Source organism: Carassius auratus, unplaced genomic scaffold (genome assembly GCF_003368295.1).
Source record: "Carassius auratus strain Wakin unplaced genomic scaffold, ASM336829v1 scaf_tig00040156, whole genome shotgun sequence".
Taxonomy (NCBI): domain Eukaryota; kingdom Metazoa; phylum Chordata; class Actinopteri; order Cypriniformes; family Cyprinidae; genus Carassius; species Carassius auratus.
In genome coordinates this window covers 23,036-41,137 of record NW_020526571.1, presented here as the reverse complement: position 1 = coordinate 41,137, position 18,102 = coordinate 23,036, and the positions used below count along the sequence as shown (strand labels likewise).

The window sequence follows — 18,102 nt, the reverse complement described above, 5'->3', positions numbered from 1 at the left end:
CCATTATCATTTTGATATTACAGATACTGTTGTTAATCAACTCAATCATTAGTGTTAAGAGCCATCTAAAAAGGCAAGCAGACGGCCAACTGGGCCAGCAGTACTTTGAGGAAGTCTGTTAACACACTGAGGAAGACAATTCATCCACAAAACTACTAAATGATTTACATTCAGTCTACACACTACAATGTGAACAAATACACTATGATGATATGAACTCTGGGAGTGTGTGGTTTCCAAAAGTAGAAATAATTTTTCAGTATACCAGAAATTCTACACTAAGTGTATCCTCTACTTTACTTACTAAACATAATGAACTTGAAATCAATGGATAAGAATTGGATCACATGGATCAGATGTTTTATATCTTAACCCTAACAGTCAGTCATTATTAACACACCTCTGTCTGCTGTACGGATGGAGATACGGAGGTATTTCACTGTCAGCTGAGGATCCTCACACACCAACTTTAACTATGACTTTGCTTGACCAGGAGAAGAATTTAAGGAGAGGTGTAGGAAAATGTGATCTCACATGTGTACAGAGGAATCTGTTTTTGACATGATGCTAGGCAACCCAAATACACTTAAGGAATGGGTATTGCTGGTTTGAAGGAAAAGAAAAGAAAATTGTGTTCCTGTATAATGTGTGAAAAAAGATCAGATCTTCCTCAAAGTTTAGAAACCATGACCCTCCAATGCATATCTTGGGACTCTGCTTACTTTGGTGTTCATATTCTGAGAGAACTCCAGAATAGTGTCAACACGAGTCCATGCGTCTGGGTGCTCCTTCAAATGAGTCAGCACCTCCTGAGCCATTCTTTGCTAAAATAGAGAAACATTAGTCTTAACTTACACTTTAAATTAACAAACAAGTGGCTACGTATTAATGATATCAATGCTTACACTAGTGCATGAATACACACACATACATACATACAAGAGACAAATTTATTGTTATTATCAATGTTAAAAACAGTTGTGCTGTTGTTTGTTTTTGTAGAAACAACAGTAAAACTTTTTCACGATTCTTTGAAGGTCAAAAGAACATTTATATGAAATTTAAATCTTTTGTACCAGGTCTTATTTACTGTCACTTTTGAATGTAATTGGTTCTTGCTAATTTATTACTGTCTTTTTTTTGTGTGTAAGTCCTACTTACCTGTGGCCCAACCCCATGGTAAAGACAGTTGACCACATTATCAAGCAGGTTGATATCCAGTTTCTGGTTAAAGTCCAGCAGCTGTCTGGCTGCATGGTCAGCTAACATTGTCATAATTGCTGGCATAGAGCTCTGTGGGGGACAGGGAGGAAACATCCAGCAGGGGAAAGTCAAGTGAAATGAACATTTGGATACACAAATCCAACAGCTGACCACTACCCCCCTCCCTCGACCCAGGACCATCCAAAAAGCCTTATATGACCTGGCCTGCCAACTCACCAATGCCTGCTGGAGGGTTAATCCTCAATAACAATGGAAAAGGTGGGTGGCGCAATAAAGGGTAACATGCTTGCCAGAATGAATATCCCGATATTTCCACTTACTGGGCTCGTCATTATTCAATGAATGAGACCACGTGCTAGGCAGCCCTCTCGCTGACGTCATTCTGTTTACATATAACACAAGAGATGCGACCAGTTCTCCGACTTTTAGAACGGTTTTTTTCTACTCATATCGAAATTTTATAAACACGTTCAATAATGTTTACATACAGTTTGAAGTTCAATCGAAAGGCCAATGCTCAAGTTAATTCAATTTGCACCACGGACCCAAACTATTGCGTAACGAGGTAAGCATAACGGCCAAGAACCCAGAGACAAAAAGTTTGGCATTGGATGAAATTTCTAGAATTTACTTGGACGCGACACAGTAAAGCTTTGTGAGGCCACGAGTCTTTCAGGCCTTAATAAAGCGACGGTACCATAGTCCTCGGTACTGTGCAACCTGTTGATTTATCTGCTTTTTTCCACACCTCACCTTGTTTGATTAAAAAAAGCAATGGCCACAACAGGACACAGAGCTACCTACCAGTTGATTTCATGGACACGTCTTCAAAACACAACTGGGTTTGATAAGATCAGCAGCTGTTTGGCCACGTTTAAGCGTTAACATTCATAATAATGTATCGCTTTACTAACTGTGGCAACAATTACGCATGCATGTTGTCATACTAATGCGCTTAAATGGACAGCAAAACAAATACTTTAGTGCGCAATTACAATACTGGCGGTCTACAGCCGTGTCAGATGACTTTAACGGGGGTGACTGTGCAAGGATCTCCCTCCCTCACTCCGGAGCAACCCCTCCCACCAACACCATGCTCTGCACCCTACACCTGAACGCTGTGCAGACTTTACTAGCAGTAAACCAGGTAAGAAATAGACCACCTGTATTTATTTATTTTTTGCCGTTAATACGTCAAATGAATATACACAGTTCTGCGAAAGTCAAAAGAATCCTGAATTTACAATTGAAATTGACTTGCCCGAACAACATAATCTGGGACCGCGTTTATGGAGCTCGTGATGTATGTGTGACAGTTTTGATGTTACGTGATATATAACGATAGTTAAAACGAACAAAACCCAGATACATTACTCAGTCCAGCGTGACACCACCAGTGCTGAACATGAGCCATCACGCAACACACCCGCAACATCCCTCGTAAACCCTCAGTAGAGCAAAAGCCACTTCACTTTCTCCCGACCTTAACCTCCAAACGTGCAATTTCTAGGCATTTCTACACAATCTCACAGCATCATCATTCTCCATAAAGCACAGACCAACCCAAGCACTCTAGCTGTAAGTTTTCACCTCACATTTACCTACCTAAAGTCCAAAGCCTTTGAGAGAAAGAAGGTGGGCTTGTCTGCCAGAGTTGCTAAAATAATTTTTATTTGATCCAGTATTTTTGTACAAGCTTTCTGGCAAAATATCTTTAGGATGAGTCGTTGACTGGCCAGCCACACTATTCCTCTGTGAAGACCACACAATTTAGAAGCTTGATTTAAGGACCACAAGGATGTGAATTCCGCGTCAACAATCACGGCGAGTTCAGTATTTTTTCAGTCCGGTTCATGTTACGAAACAAAGTTAACCTTAAATGTGCTCTGTACTGAAGTATATTTTGCACCAGGGCGGTAATAGAGACTGAGCCTGTGCCTCCTTCTCACAAGCAACAAACTCGTAACCGGTTGAAACCGGTTCAGACTGGGAGATTCCATCTCGGTTTAGTTTTCAGCCGATGGCGCCGCGAAAAGTTTGGATTAACGTCACGCCCATGGAGGCGTGCCATTGGGCGAAGCGTTGCTAAGCTCGTCCTTGCACGCGGTCCATTGGATGGCGCGCACGTCAATCCACCCGAAAGCTCCGCCCGTTCAGAGAAAAAGAGAAGGCAACTGCGTGCAAAATGGACTTGTAATTTGCGATATTATGATCGCGTATTATTTCTTTATTATTATTTTTTTAAGGGAAATGCAAGTTTCGAGTTACTTATTTTGCGCGACTCTACCGAAAAACACCCTCTTTTTATATTTCCCGTGTGCTTTAAATGATCCGGTTTTTTATATTCAGCAACAGCGATCGTTTGGATATTATAAACATGTTCGGAAAAAATTATTTCACGGTGGACTGAAGGAGATCGAGGGCATCGAGTCCGCGAGGCGGATGTAGGAGCCTGTACTTGTGCTGATTGTACGCTGGTAATTTTCCACGAGCCACGAAGGGGAGTGGTTGGTCAGAGTCAGGGTATGATACGCATGGCATGGGTCAGAGCCTGATACAGTTGGCTTGTTATGGTCTCCATAAACTTAACTCCCGTGAAGTTAACTCCAATATGACTGTGATGTATAATAAACCTATCGAATCACTCGAAAACGTAATCATAAAGCCCGTAAAGGTGCTTCACAGGGAAGTTTAATGCTGTCATATTCTCCCTGTCCTCCCTCTTTGTAAGTCATGTGACGCAACTTAAACGTCATCTGATGGAAAAATACTGGATTTTGTGTGAGCAAAATAGAGTAGTGTTTGCACCGAACAAAGAATGAGGGAAATAATATATTGTTTTGAAATCAAGAAGTCATTTATTCTTATGCATTTTTCATAAAACTGTTACATTTCATAAAGTCATGATGTGTACTGCATGTTGAATATCTGATACAATATTTCCCTATAGTCCAGTATGTCCAAGCTCATTCTACACACCTTTTAAAATTGTTAACTAAATAAGAAGTGTTACAGTAGTTTAGACCAGTAATTTGGTAAATTATATGCTCAGCCTTTACCAACAAACTAATCTCCAGTGAAGGTAAACCTTTAATTAAAATGCCAGATTTTAGGCTTATTCTCAAACAGACACTAGCATTGCATTTTGTTATTTAAATGGGTACAGAAATAATTTGATAATCAGCTGTTGTGTGAATCAGATCCACATTTACTCCTTTTTTAAACCTTTGATTACATGTAGGTCCCATGCAGCTATAAACTTTGGAAGCTGAGATAAGTGTTGAGGAGGTTTGTGTTTACCTGACTGTGAGTAAAGTCAGTGCCACAACTTACATTTTTTTGATTTCCTTTCTTGCTTCCACCTAGTTTCCAGGAATCACAGGCAAAATACTCTGAACCCCATGAAGGATAAGATAAATGTTGAATAAATACAGTTACTGCAGGTTTTATGATAAAACAATTAGTATTTAATGGATAAAATTAAATGTATTTTAGGCTATGACTTCACTTTGTGTAACAGTAAACTCAACATTATTCCTTGCTTTGTTGTGTCGGCTGTTTTTAATTATTTTGATTAATACAATAAATCATTGAAACTTATCTGGACGTCTTGTTTTGTTTATTCCAGGTCCCAGACCATGCTTATTTACTAAGGGACCGAATGCATTTTTGTTGAAATTTGCAAAACCTGACATGTTAACTCTATTAAAGTATGTAATTAATCAACAAATACAGAGTGTCTTAAAGTTAACAAGGTCATGGGGACAACCAAAAGAGGTCATCTTGCTGAAGTGAGCAGTAGGAGGGATAAAGGAGAGAGCAGTGCACTGCATTGTGACACATACATGTGAAAGGAGGTGGACTGCTCTGTTCAGGATTGGGCTAGCTTAAGCCCGTTCTATCTGGTCCTGCTTTACCATTTACATGTAATGTCATAACCTGCTCCTCCCCTGTCACTCAAACAAGTTTGACAGTTGTCTTGTTAAGGGTGTGGTATATACTTTCTCATAACCTATGAATCCTGCCTAATTAAAAAATTTAATTTAATAGTGAATCTTTTTGTAAGTATGTCCTTGTCCCTTTTGTATGTATGTCCTTTACTACTAGTAGTATTATCATTATTATTATTAAATGATTTTTCTATTTTATTATTATCATATATTCATGAAGCATGGAGAATTGCTAATATCATTTGATGCATATCCACATTAAAATATAAATCTTACAAGAATATTCTTGTTATTTGCAATTATGTGTTGGCTTCTTTAAATTGTGCAATGTACAATAAATCATTATAAGCTATTTGTTGTAGCTTGGGCTATTTTCAGGGGTGTCTTCCTAATGATGGTCACTATAAATAGCTCTGTTCTTCTTGAGAGAAGTTAACCTCTTGACAACAACACAGACAATGAATGAGGTCTTGCTACACAGTAAATCTGGCTTCAAGAGGATCATATTTAGATACAAACAGCTCCCTCTAGCGACAATAGTACAAACCAAAACAGTAGTAATAAATTATTTTGCCTTGATCTAGAAATTATATTGTGGCTTTCCTCTATGCTTGATGTGACTCATAGCTAACTGGTGAAGTGATGTTTATAATTTCAGCGAATAGTTTATAGTGACAATGTGATATATTTAGCTTTAGAAATCCACCATTTTATGTTATTTGTTACAAATAACAATAGACAAAAGAGCATTGAATGATGAGGATATGACCTTTGACTGAGTGCTGAGGGAATGAAGGCAGCTACTGTCCGTCCACCTTTACCCTCGCTCTGCTGCATCTCTGCTCTTTCTGTTCCTTATAACTAAAATCTATCTGATAAACTCAGATTCCTGTCACCTCTAGAATTTTATTTTTAATCAAAGCTTGATATTTTTCATCTTGATGCTGAAAAGTTCATTAAGAATCTCAATGACACATAAAATGTGCACAACTGTGATGATAATAATAATAAAAAAAAAGTTTCTTGAGCACCAGATCAGCGTATCAGAATTGTTTCTGAAGGCTAATGTGACACTGAAGACTCAAGTAATATAAAAATACACCTATACCATCACAAGAAATTCTTAATAAGAGACCATTCTATAAATTCCTGTATAAGAGCATAAGCATAAGAGACTCATCAAAATCATTTTAATCACTGACCACAAACTTTTGAAATGTAGTGTAACTGTATTGCTTGTTGAAATGTTTAAACAGATAGAAATAAACTGGTAGTAACTGGTATAAAAAAATGGCAAGTAAAGAAAATCCGATAAGAATAGTTTTGAGTCAGAGTGTCATTTAAAACGGCTTGGTCTGCTTCCTCAGAACTGTCAACTTTTCAAAGTAAGAGAGAGACGACTCTTGGAAACAGAGTGATATCTGGTGAATGGTGGGGGCTATGATGGATCGATTTCCTACCAGCAGAGGGAATTAACACGGTCATTTGTGTTCTTGGCTGGCAGGCGGCCTAGTAGTACTGCAACCCAACCTGCCTGAGCTCTCTCAAACACCAACTGTCACCAAAAAAGGCAGACCGGCTCATCAAAGCTCCGCCCCCACACATGCAGAACCTTCTTCTTCCCTTTTCTGTTGTCATGGTGACAGTTGTGCTGGAAATCCTCCTCAATGATATAACCGGATGATCATGAGTTAAACGACTAATACCTTGCTTTTTATACACATGCCTCTGGTTACACAGACAAGGCTTAAGCCTAGTCTCAGTCTAGAATGCATGTCTGGGCTGTTTTAGCTGAAAGAAACTTATTGATTCTCACCAGTAATGTTTTGTTCTAAGGTACATTTATAAAAGATACTTAAATGTCCCAATTGAACTGTAGCCTAATCCTGGCTTAACCTAAACCCTGTGTGTGAAACCAGGCCATGAAGTAATTGTGTGAAAAAGCACTGTGTATTTACAGGCTTATAATTTCCAAATCGAAGGCCAAGCGATAACTCATTTATAACTTGTAACTAAAAATAATTCTACAGCAGTAAAAAAAGACATGTTTATTTTAAATGATTTTTATTCTAAGGATTCTGCATTCTACCCCATGACAGATTGGTCCAAATGGCACAGTTGTGATCGTTTCAGTGCAACATAATCATGGACCTCACAGGTATTAGTCATCAGCATGACACTTTACCCTACAGCTTCTTTGCCTACTATACAGGTTTGAGTCATTGCATTAAGACGGCTTAAAGTGCAGGGTCAGTACCACAGAGATGAGCTTTGTCTGGTCACCTGAGTCAACTAGAATGAAGCAAGGACATTTCAAACACACTGCAGCTTGGATGAATCCTGAGCTAGACATGAGATGAGATAAAGCAAAAGGTGCAAAATAAACTTAAATTGTACTAACTAAAGTAACAGATCTTTAAGTTGGTTCAACCAATTCATTAGCAGCCAAAAGCATGTATTGTTTACAGTGCAACTGATTTTATTAGGTCCATTGTTTATGTTCTATAGCTACAGTTATGACATCAGTGAGCAATCCATTCTTCTCCTGGGATTGTGATGGAAAAGACTAATGCTCTTCCTGCTGTAACTGGACAGAGTTTGGAGGAGGGGGGGAGGAGTGGAGCAAAGGACGGACGAAGAGAGTGATGGTGTTTTCTGCCTCGTCAAACAGCAGCAACCTTGTTTACTCCTCCTTTTCAGAAACTCATCCACTTATCTCCATGTTTTCTCTAAGTCGGTCTTGACAGCCCCTAGCGTGTCTTCACTCTAAAAAAAGAACAAAGTGCTGGTTAAAAATGGAACTGACAGAATAAGAAAAAGGGAGTAAGTAAAAAAGGTAAAAGAATAAAAATAAAGCTGCAAGAAAGTATATTAAAAAGTCAATAAATTGTATATAAATAGTAAACCACTCACACTCATGTTGTTCCAAACCTGAATGACTTTCTATCAAAAGACAGTATTTTGAAGAATGTACAGTTAAAGTCAGTGGGGTCCAAAACACTAGACCCCATTGACTTTCACTATATGGATCAAAATATCCACAGAAAAAAGAACATGTTTGCCTGACAAGAGCAGACAAGCCAGTTTAGAGTTAAAATAAACATGTTCCTAATCCTTCTAAATCGCATGATTGAAATCTTGAATCATAATTTGAAAGACTTTCACTCGTTTTGCTTGTCTGTGCAGTGTGTTCAGTGCTAGAGGTGACTGTGGTACCTTAGAGTTTTCTCTGAGCTGCTGTGTCGTCCGCTGGACTGAGACGAGGCCTTAAACTGGGCCTCCATCCTCGAGTAGAGCCCCGCTGCAGGCTGGAACCACACAAACACACATGAGTACAATTTTGGACTACTGCTGTAAAAGATGTAATAAAACAGCAATAAAACTTAATGATGCTTTAGCAGGTTTAGCAAAGAGATTACAGATATTTTGTACCTCTTTTATGTCTTTAAACTTCGTCTGCTCTTGGTCACCAAAGCGCATTTTAGTGAGATTGGCTATTATCTCCTCCATTCTCCTCTGATCTAGAGTGAAATGAACATATAGACATCTATCACAATCACTGCAAATCTACACATAATCTACCTGAAAGCTTCAGTGTCAGGAGCACAGCCAAAAATACCTCTAAATTATTTAATACCATTGATTAATTACCATTATAAATCATTCAATAATCTTCCAAAGAGTTGACAGATTTAAATGCTGACGGCTGGATTTAACATTCGCTGATGAGATTTTCTGGGTTTTTTTTAAGTGGTTTTAAATCACGAACCACTGAGCAATTATAAATGGTAAATGGTAAATTGAGGATCTTTGTAACAGTCAGAGGATCTGAAAAAGGTACCTACCATCCTCCCTCTGTGCATCCTTATTGTATTTGGAAGTGTAAAAATCCCTTCTCAATCACACAAAAACAAACAGTTTTTGGAAGTAGGTCAATTAAAACGGCAAACAAGTACATTTAATGAAAAAAATAAAGCAATACTAGAGTATATAAACTGTAGACTTTGGTCTTCAATAAAAGTTTTTGTATTTTTAAAGTGATAGTTCACCCTGAAATGTAAATGCTGGCTTCATTTACCCACCTCATGTCGTTCAAGATATCCAAAGATATTTTTCTCTGATAAAACACCAAAAAACTTTTTTTTAGGAAAACATTTTTTGATTTTTAAAGAAGAAATAAAAACATGAGAGTTTTTCTTTTTTGGTTGAACTATACTTTTAAATTTTCAACTTATTCTTCTACAGAAAACATAACGTGTTGGAATCACTCACATGAACGGGGTTGAGTCTCCAGATGGTGCTTTTAAAACAACAGGATAGAACAAACTAAGAGAGAAAAGTGACATAGAACAACAACTAAATCAGATTTAAAAAAATTCAGATTTTTTTCCCACATAAAAGTCCTCATAAATCCTTTTGCTTGAAATAAAAAAAGATGAATTTGAGAAATTTGCAAATGAATAAGTTGCACTCACCTTTTCTTTGTAGCTATTTCCACAAAGTCACAAACCCAGCTGTAAGGTCAGTCTTGATTAAATTGTACCTGACTGCCACCTTGTGACCGTAATCAGGTACTGCATATCAAAGATTATCGAGAGATTTTTTTCACTAATGTGTAACATAATCCACCTTGTTTTTTCAATGTCTTCTTCATCTCCGATCTCATCCTCTGTGACCTCTGACCCTGTAGTGTACTCCTCATCTTCAGAGAGCAGAGACTGCTGCCTCTGCAAAAGGACAAAGCAACTGAAACAAACAAAAATAAACAATGTTGCTGCATTTAATATTTGAGAAACTTGCTTCTTACCACCTGAAGACTCCAGTTTTTTAACAGTGAAAACGGCAAGAGAAGGAAAAATTGTGCTGTCATAATTTGAGCTTGAAAAAACAAATTTAGATTCACACTAAATTAAAGTCAGATACCACCACTGTGGACACAAATTAAAATAAAAAAAGTGATTCTTAATATCTCTTACTTAATTTTTTTTTAAAGATATAAATTAAGTCATAATTATGTAAACTAATGTACATTTATCTCACAATAGCGAATGTATTTCTTGTAGCTGTGACTTTACCTCTCACAGTGTGTATCTGTCAAAGATGCAACTATTTCTTGAAATTGAAAATTTATCTTGCAATTGCAACTTTATATCTCACAATGTAACTCTATTTCTTATTTTGAAATATCTCACAGTTGCCAATGCATTTCTTGTGACTTTACTGCACAATAGGAAATTATTTGGAATCTCAGATAAAGTTGCAGCATCAAGAAACTCAACTCAGCATATTATAATTATTTCTAAAGGAAGATGTGACACTGAATACTGTAGTCCTTCGAACATATTACAAAAAAAATATATAATTTTAAGTTAAAAGCATTTGACTGGTAGTGTATGTTGTTGATGGTTGCATAAAACAAAGTTCAAAAATAAATAAATAAAAAGAAAACAAAAAGAATCCATCTGATAAGACTCACAGCTCTGGTTTCCTTGGGTCTGTGAGCTGTAAGTATTGCGGCACTTCCTGGCACACGTTCACTACCTGCAGAAGCGTCCTCAGAGCTACATCTAAACAAATGGATTAGACCAAAAAACATAGTCAAAAGACCCAAACATTAAACTAATCAATTATGGCATTCAACAGAGAACCAATATTTTTTTTCTGAAGGAAGTCACTATAATCTGACCTCTCTGGCACACACACAGCCTCTCTGTGTAGCAGCAGGTCATTGAGTATTCTGGTCTGGGTTGAGTTCACATTGTGATCTCCGCAGTCACCACCATCTGCCACACTCACAATGTGGTCTCTTATCTTATTCAGACATACACAGGCATTCATGGTGAAAAGTCAGACAGGACATCTGAATTTAAGAGAACATATTCTAATGCAGCAACATAAACCTTGGGCATGGAGGAGGGATCGAATCTTAGGACTTTCTGGTCGCAGCACGGATAAAGACCAAAGCCATGCCATCTACGATCTGCCCCAATGCCAGGATACACAACCGCCTCTGGGTGGTACTTACACTAGCCCAAATCTGTACACAGTTATGACTGCAGAGAACATACAACATGCCCTTTTTTTAATTCCCATTTTTATATCCAACTTACTCAAGTGGCATATATATAAAAGGTATGTCCATGATTAAATTAATAGTTCACACAAAAATGAACATTTGTTGAAAATGTACTAACCTCAGACCATCCAAGATATAGATGTGATGAACAGATTTAGAGAAATCACACAGCTTTTCTTTTCATGAAACATTAATTGATGGCCTGGAGTCATGTAGATGTTAGCAGCTGTTTGAACTCATATTGACGACACTCATTCATCACAAAGAGCAAGTGGTGAGCAAGTGATGTAATGATGAATTTCTCCAAATCTGTTCCGAAGAAGACACAAACTCATCTACATTTTGAATGGCCTGAGGGCGAGCACATTTTAAGCAAATGTTTGTTTTTGTGAAAATTATTCCTTTAAATCTGCCTGCCCTGTACTAAAGTGTTACATTTTGATTTGTGAAGTACATATTTGTTTACCTGTCTGCAGAGTGAGCAGGTAAAGAGGTTGATGGTGCCCCATATCCTCCAGTACACCAGCACCCAAGACTTCAACTCTTCATAAAGCCAATTCACATACTCATGTACTTCCCAGGCCTTATGTCTACAGACACACCAATTAACAACATGTCATTATATATGTGTATGTGTATGTGTATGTATATATAAGGCTAGAGTATAAGCATTTGGAATCTAAGAATTCAATGAAAGTTTGTTTTAAACACTTTGTGAGTATGTGATTAAAATGTGACCCTGGACCACAAAACCAGTCATAAGTTTTCTGAAATCTGAATAAATAAGCTTTTCACTGATGTATAATGATAGGACATTATCTGGCCGAGATACAACTATTTGAAAATCTGGACTATGAGGGTGCAAAAAAAAAAAAAAAATTGAGAAAATCATCTTTAAAGTTGTCCAAATGAAGTTCTTGGCAATGCATATTACAAATCAAAAATTATGTTTTAATATATTTACATTAGGACTTTCACAAAATATCTTAATGTAACATGATATTTACTTAATATCCTAATAATTGTTGGCATAAGAAAATAATAATAATAATTTTGACCCATTCAATGTATTTTTGGCTATTGCTACAAAATACCCCAGCGATTTAAGACTGGTTCTGTGGTCCAGGGTCACAAATATATAACCTGGTATGATTGAATACAATGTATCCCCGGGCATCGATGTTGATTTTGTTTGGAACACAAGGGATTTTTCTCTCAGTTTCTTTGGTTAAAAGCTTAAGGCAAAGTCCACATCTGTGGAAAGAACCACAATGTTAAATTACTACACTGAAATCCACTGTTATAAACCAGAATTATTATTTATAATACTTCCAGTGCATGTCTATACAATAAATCATGCAATTATCATGCTAATACAATTTTACAGCTTGCACTGCAATGCAAAAGACTCTCACCTGTACAGAGTAGATGCGTTACCAGGGGAATCGTGATTCTTAGAACCATGATCAAATATTCTCTCAATCTTCTTCTGAAACAGTTTACTGGTAAGAAGGTAAAAATTATCAAATAAAATAGCAAAATACTTATATATGTATTTTATATAGCCATTACATTGTATAAAAAATTATATTATCTGTATACTACCATGCAAAAGTTTGGGGATAGGAAGCATTTTAGTAAGCAAGGATGAATTGAACAGTAAAAAGATGTATCTTCTCATATTCTGAAAAAGCAGCTTGCAAGTTCTTTTCAACTGTAGTTATATTTCACAATATTAGAGCTTTAAATGTATTTTTGATAAAAAAAAATGCAAATAAATTCAGACTTGCTGAGAACACAAGAGACTGTTATAGCCAGTAAATATCTAGCACCTTTAGATATTCATGTGTGTGCTGTTCTCACCATTTGAATGTGTCTCTTTTGTCCTTGAGGTCATCTGCCTCATTGTGGCTGAACAAATCAGCAATGTGTCAAGCCAGGTTGTTATTGATGCAGTTCATGTTGCATGGCGTCGCTATGATGGCACTCATATTTTTGTGACAATACTGGATACACTCCTCAACCTTCAAATCCACAAAACACATGATAATCAAACACCTGAAGCCCATTTACAACTGGATGAATAACCTCTGATGAGATCAACCAACATGCTTACTGTTCTACAACTCATTAGTGCTTGTTTGGGCAGTGCACAACACAAATGGTGAAACAGCCAACATGCATCATGCTTTTTAATGTTCACTACTACCTAAAGGTCACCCAGTTCAGAGCACACTTGCTAAATTACCCAAAACATTGTCACCCCTCACAACACTTACTAAAGTTTACATCTTCAAGAACTCAGAGGAGATCAGGATTGAGATGACATTGCTGTGCTCTGCAACCAAACACCACATAACATAACCGACATCACAAACAGCGAAACATCAAACTCACAGCCAATGCATAACCATTTATGACCACATGAAACACTATCCACCACTTACAAACGCCATTCAACCAGGTCAGAGAACACACAGTACACAACGCCTCTGATGGTAGCTTTGATCATAGAAATTAAAAACACAGTAAACACACATAGAACAATTGAAATGGTTCCCAAAAGACAGTTACCCAGTCTGGGTTTGTCCATGTGTTTTCCAAGCGAACGTTCAGTGTTGTGACTCTTGACGTAGTTCATGAGCCAGTCGAAGATCTGGATGTCAACAGTGGACAGAAATGTCCATCTCGTCCCAGCGCTGTGGGTCAACAGAAAGATACTCTTCAAAGTAACGCATCTCTTTTACCAGGAGGTTCCTCGGACACACAAAGTCCTGTTTCAGGTTCTTTGCCACATCACAAACATGGATTACCATGTTGGGGCTATGTGAAAAAAAAAGTAAAATTATTATTAGTCCTCAATCTTCTTGGCAGGATCTGCTATCTCACTGTCTGCAGGAGCTCCTTGACCAGTAGGGATTACAGGGAGGCCTGGATATATATATAAACAGTCCCATTTCAGTAAATTTTATTTACATTTTATCTATGAAATTACCCCATACAAACAAGGATAACAAAATTCAGTATATCTAGGTGAGTTCAGCACTAAATAACGGACTGGAGATTTGTATCCAGCCCCCACCCAGTGACTCACCTGACACTGAATGAGTGTCCTGATTGGACGGTGGTTCCACTGTATCTCCAGTAATGTCCAATAAATTGGATTTAATGTAGGTGGAAAAGGGTTCCGATGGAGAGCTCACTGCTCTAGTCAGTGATGACCCTTGGTCATTAACATGAGGGAAACTCCCTGTAGTCTTTAGCTCTTCAAACCTCTGAGCACACTACAAAAATATTAAATTTGCTGAAATTTGTGTAAAAAGGTCTCAAATGTGTCTGGCAGCATTATGTGATGGGAAATATTATTGTTATTATATTATATTTATTATATTTTTCGATTAAAATATTTTATTTTATTTCATTCTATTAAATATTTAATTAAATAGTTGTGGAATAAAATGGCACAAATCACAAGATCTTCTTGCTAATTTCTTTTTTATTTCAAAGGCATTCTGTCTACATAAACAATTCTATAATATTTTTCCACATTTTTGTAATTTTACAAAATTACAACTTGACTGGACATTAATCACATTACATGTCTCATATTTCATCTTAGGTACGCTCTGAGATTTACTGATGTCTCTTTGGTAAGCAAATACACTAACTTTGGATAAAAAAATACACTGTGACTGTTGGCTGTGATGGAAATGACAGTCCAACAACAGTATATAAACTAGTAAATATCTATAAAAAAAAAATTTCACACAACAAAAATGGAAATGGTTTGTGTTTTATTTCCCCCATCCATTATTTCATTTATTATTAAAAGTTGTTATTTTCATTATAAAAAGTCTGTGTGGTAAAATAATTACGTACTGAATAATTACTTTATAAAACTAAGAATTCAGTTTTTTTATAGTTTATAGTACATAAAATATAGTTAGATTACATAGTTAAAGGTCCTCATGTCTCTTACCTCTTTAGGTGTGAAACCTGGGACCAACTTGGCAACATTCTCCCAGTTGATTGGCTGAGGCGAAGCCCACAGTGAGCTCAGGACCATGTCCAGCACCAGGAGGTTGTTATCATATGGAAAGTTATTATTAACAGAGCACAGGCGATTCATTTCTGCAAAGGAAGAAAAGTATCATCTATTGTAGAAAAACTTATATATTTTAAGAATAACCTAAATAATTAGAATAGATTAGCTCTCTTTCGTCCCTTTGTATTGAATTTCAGAGAAACAAGGACAATCTGAGGGAATGACTATGGAAGCATAAACAGGTGCTGGTCATATAATTAGAATATCATCAAAAAGTTGATTTATTTCACTTCAATTCAAAAAGTGAAACTTGTATATTATATTCATTCATTACACACAGACTGATATATTTCAAATGTTTATTTCTTTTAATTTTGATGATTATAACTGACAACTAAGGAAAATCCCAAATTTGGTATCTCAGAAAATTAGAATATTACTTAAGACCAATACAAAGAAAGGATTTTTAGAAATCTTGGCCAACTGAAAAGTATGAACATGAAAAGTATGAGCATGTACAGCACTCAATACTCAGTTGGGTCTCCTTTTGCCTGAATTTCTGCAGCAATGCGGCGTGGCATGGAGTCGATCAGTCCGTGTCACTGCTCAGGTGATATGAGAGCCCAGGTTGCTCTGATAGTGGCCTTCAGCTCTTCTGCATTGTTGGGTCTGGCATATCTTATCTTCCGCTTCATAATACCCCATAGATTTTCTATGGGGTTAAAAGTCAGGTGAGTTTGCCGGCCAATTAAGGACAGGGATACCATGGTCCTTAAACCAGGTACTGGTAGCTTTGGCACTGTGTGCAGATGCCAAGTCCTGTTGGAAAATGAAATCTACATCTCCATAAAGTTGGTCAGCAGCAGGAAGCATGACGTGCTCTAAAACTTCCTAGTATACAGCTGCGTTGACTTTGGACCTCAGAAAACACAGTGGACCAACACCAGCAGATGACATAGCATCCCAAACCATCACTGACTGTGGAAACTTTACACTGGACCTCAAGCAACGTGGACTGTGTGCCTCTCCTCTCTTCCTCCAGACTCTGGGACCCTGATTTCCAAAGGAAATGCAAAATTTACTTTCATCAGAGAACATAATTTTGGACCACTCAGCAGCAGTCCAGTCCTTTTTGAAGCGAGACGTTCTAACACTGTCTGTTGTTCAAGAGTGGCTTGACACAAGGAATCCGACAGCTGAAACCCATGTCGTACATACGTCTGTGGTTCTTGAAGCACTGACTTCAGCTGCAGTCCACTTTTTATGAATCTCCCGCACATTTTTGAATGGGTTTTGTTTCACAATCCCCTCCAGGGTGCAGTTATCCCTATTGCTTGTACACTTTTTTCTACCACATATTTTCCTTCCCTTCGCCTCTCTAATAATGTGCTTGGACACAGAGCTCTGTGAACAGCCAGCCTCTTTTGCAATGACCTTTTGTGTCTTGCCCTCCTTGTGCAACTTGTGATTGTCAATGGTCGTCTTTTGGACAACTGTCAAGTCAACAGTCTTACCCATGATTGTGAAGTCTACATAACTAGACTGAGAGACCATTTAAATGCCTTTGCAGGTGTTTTGAGTTAATTAGCTGATTAGAGTGTGGCAACAAGTGTCTTCAATATTGAACCTTTTCACAATATTCATATTTTCTGAGATACTGAATTTGGGATTTTCCTTAGTTGTTGGTTATAATCATCAAAATTAAAAGAAATAAACATCTGAAGTATATCAGTCTGTGTGTAATGAATGAATATAATATACAAGTTTCACTTTTTGAATGGAATTAGTGAAATAAATAATTTTTTTGATGATATACTTATTAAATGACCAGCACCTGTAGGTAGCAAAATTCAATTTAAATGCAAATTATTTAAATTAGTATGCAATTTAAATAATAAGATTACTGTTGGAAATGGCAAATGTAAACTGCAAAATTTACATTTTGCACCAAACTTTGCACATGGAAATGTAAAATACAGAAATACATTTCCATTTTGAATATTGCATTTTAAATTGAATTTTGCTACCTGTATGCTTCCATAAATGACAGCTGTTGAATTTGATATCTGTTAAAATGAGCTTATGGGCTCAGATAAAAAAACAAAAACGAACAGTGCTAAGAAAATACACATTTCTCAGCTAGAATATTCAGTGTGTGTAACTTTAAAGATGCTTATCTAGCATCATAAATAACAGATCGTTGCATTCCTTACGTTTTTTTTTTGTCGCATCAACCTGTGAAATGCTAAACTAATTCAAACAATCACATCACCAGTTTACCCTGTTGCAGATTTATGTGCTGTTTCCTCTGGTAATAATGCTCTTCTTTCATACCAGCTGAGAGGTGCAGATAACGGGCTGGGTATGAGGAACATCAACAGAGATGCTGTGGCTTACTTTGATTTTATCCTGGTAAAACTGTAAAGCTCACGTCGACACAGCATATACAAATAATAATAAAAAGACAGAAATTCGGCGATTTGGTGTGCATGACTACGCACGCCGGTCTCTTTCCTCTTGCTGAAGTGGCTCTTGTTAAAATGCCAGAGATGGCAGAGAGAGTGATGCGGCGAGTGCCATGATGTCGCTCTTTCTGCTGAGATTTGTCAGGATACCAAAGCTCGTTGACCCGGACCCCAAAAAGAAAACCGCTGTGTCGTGCTCTCTATTTCCGGTGCCGCAGTGCAGCAGGTGCGCGCCGGCGTGCCCGTTGCTAGGCGACAGCCCCAACATTAAATTTGATTGACGAGATTGTTTTTAAAACGGGTCCCGAACACACTCAAATGCATTTAGTCGTCTTTTTAAAA

General features: G+C 37.2%; 1 pseudogene; it reads right to left on the bottom strand.

Annotated features, from left to right (window-relative positions):
* Positions 1-6,941: 6,941 nt before the first annotated feature.
* LOC113084499 (uncharacterized protein KIAA1841-like) lies at positions 6,942-17,999 on the bottom strand (annotated as a pseudogene).
* Between the last annotated feature and the right edge of the window lie 103 nt (positions 18,000-18,102).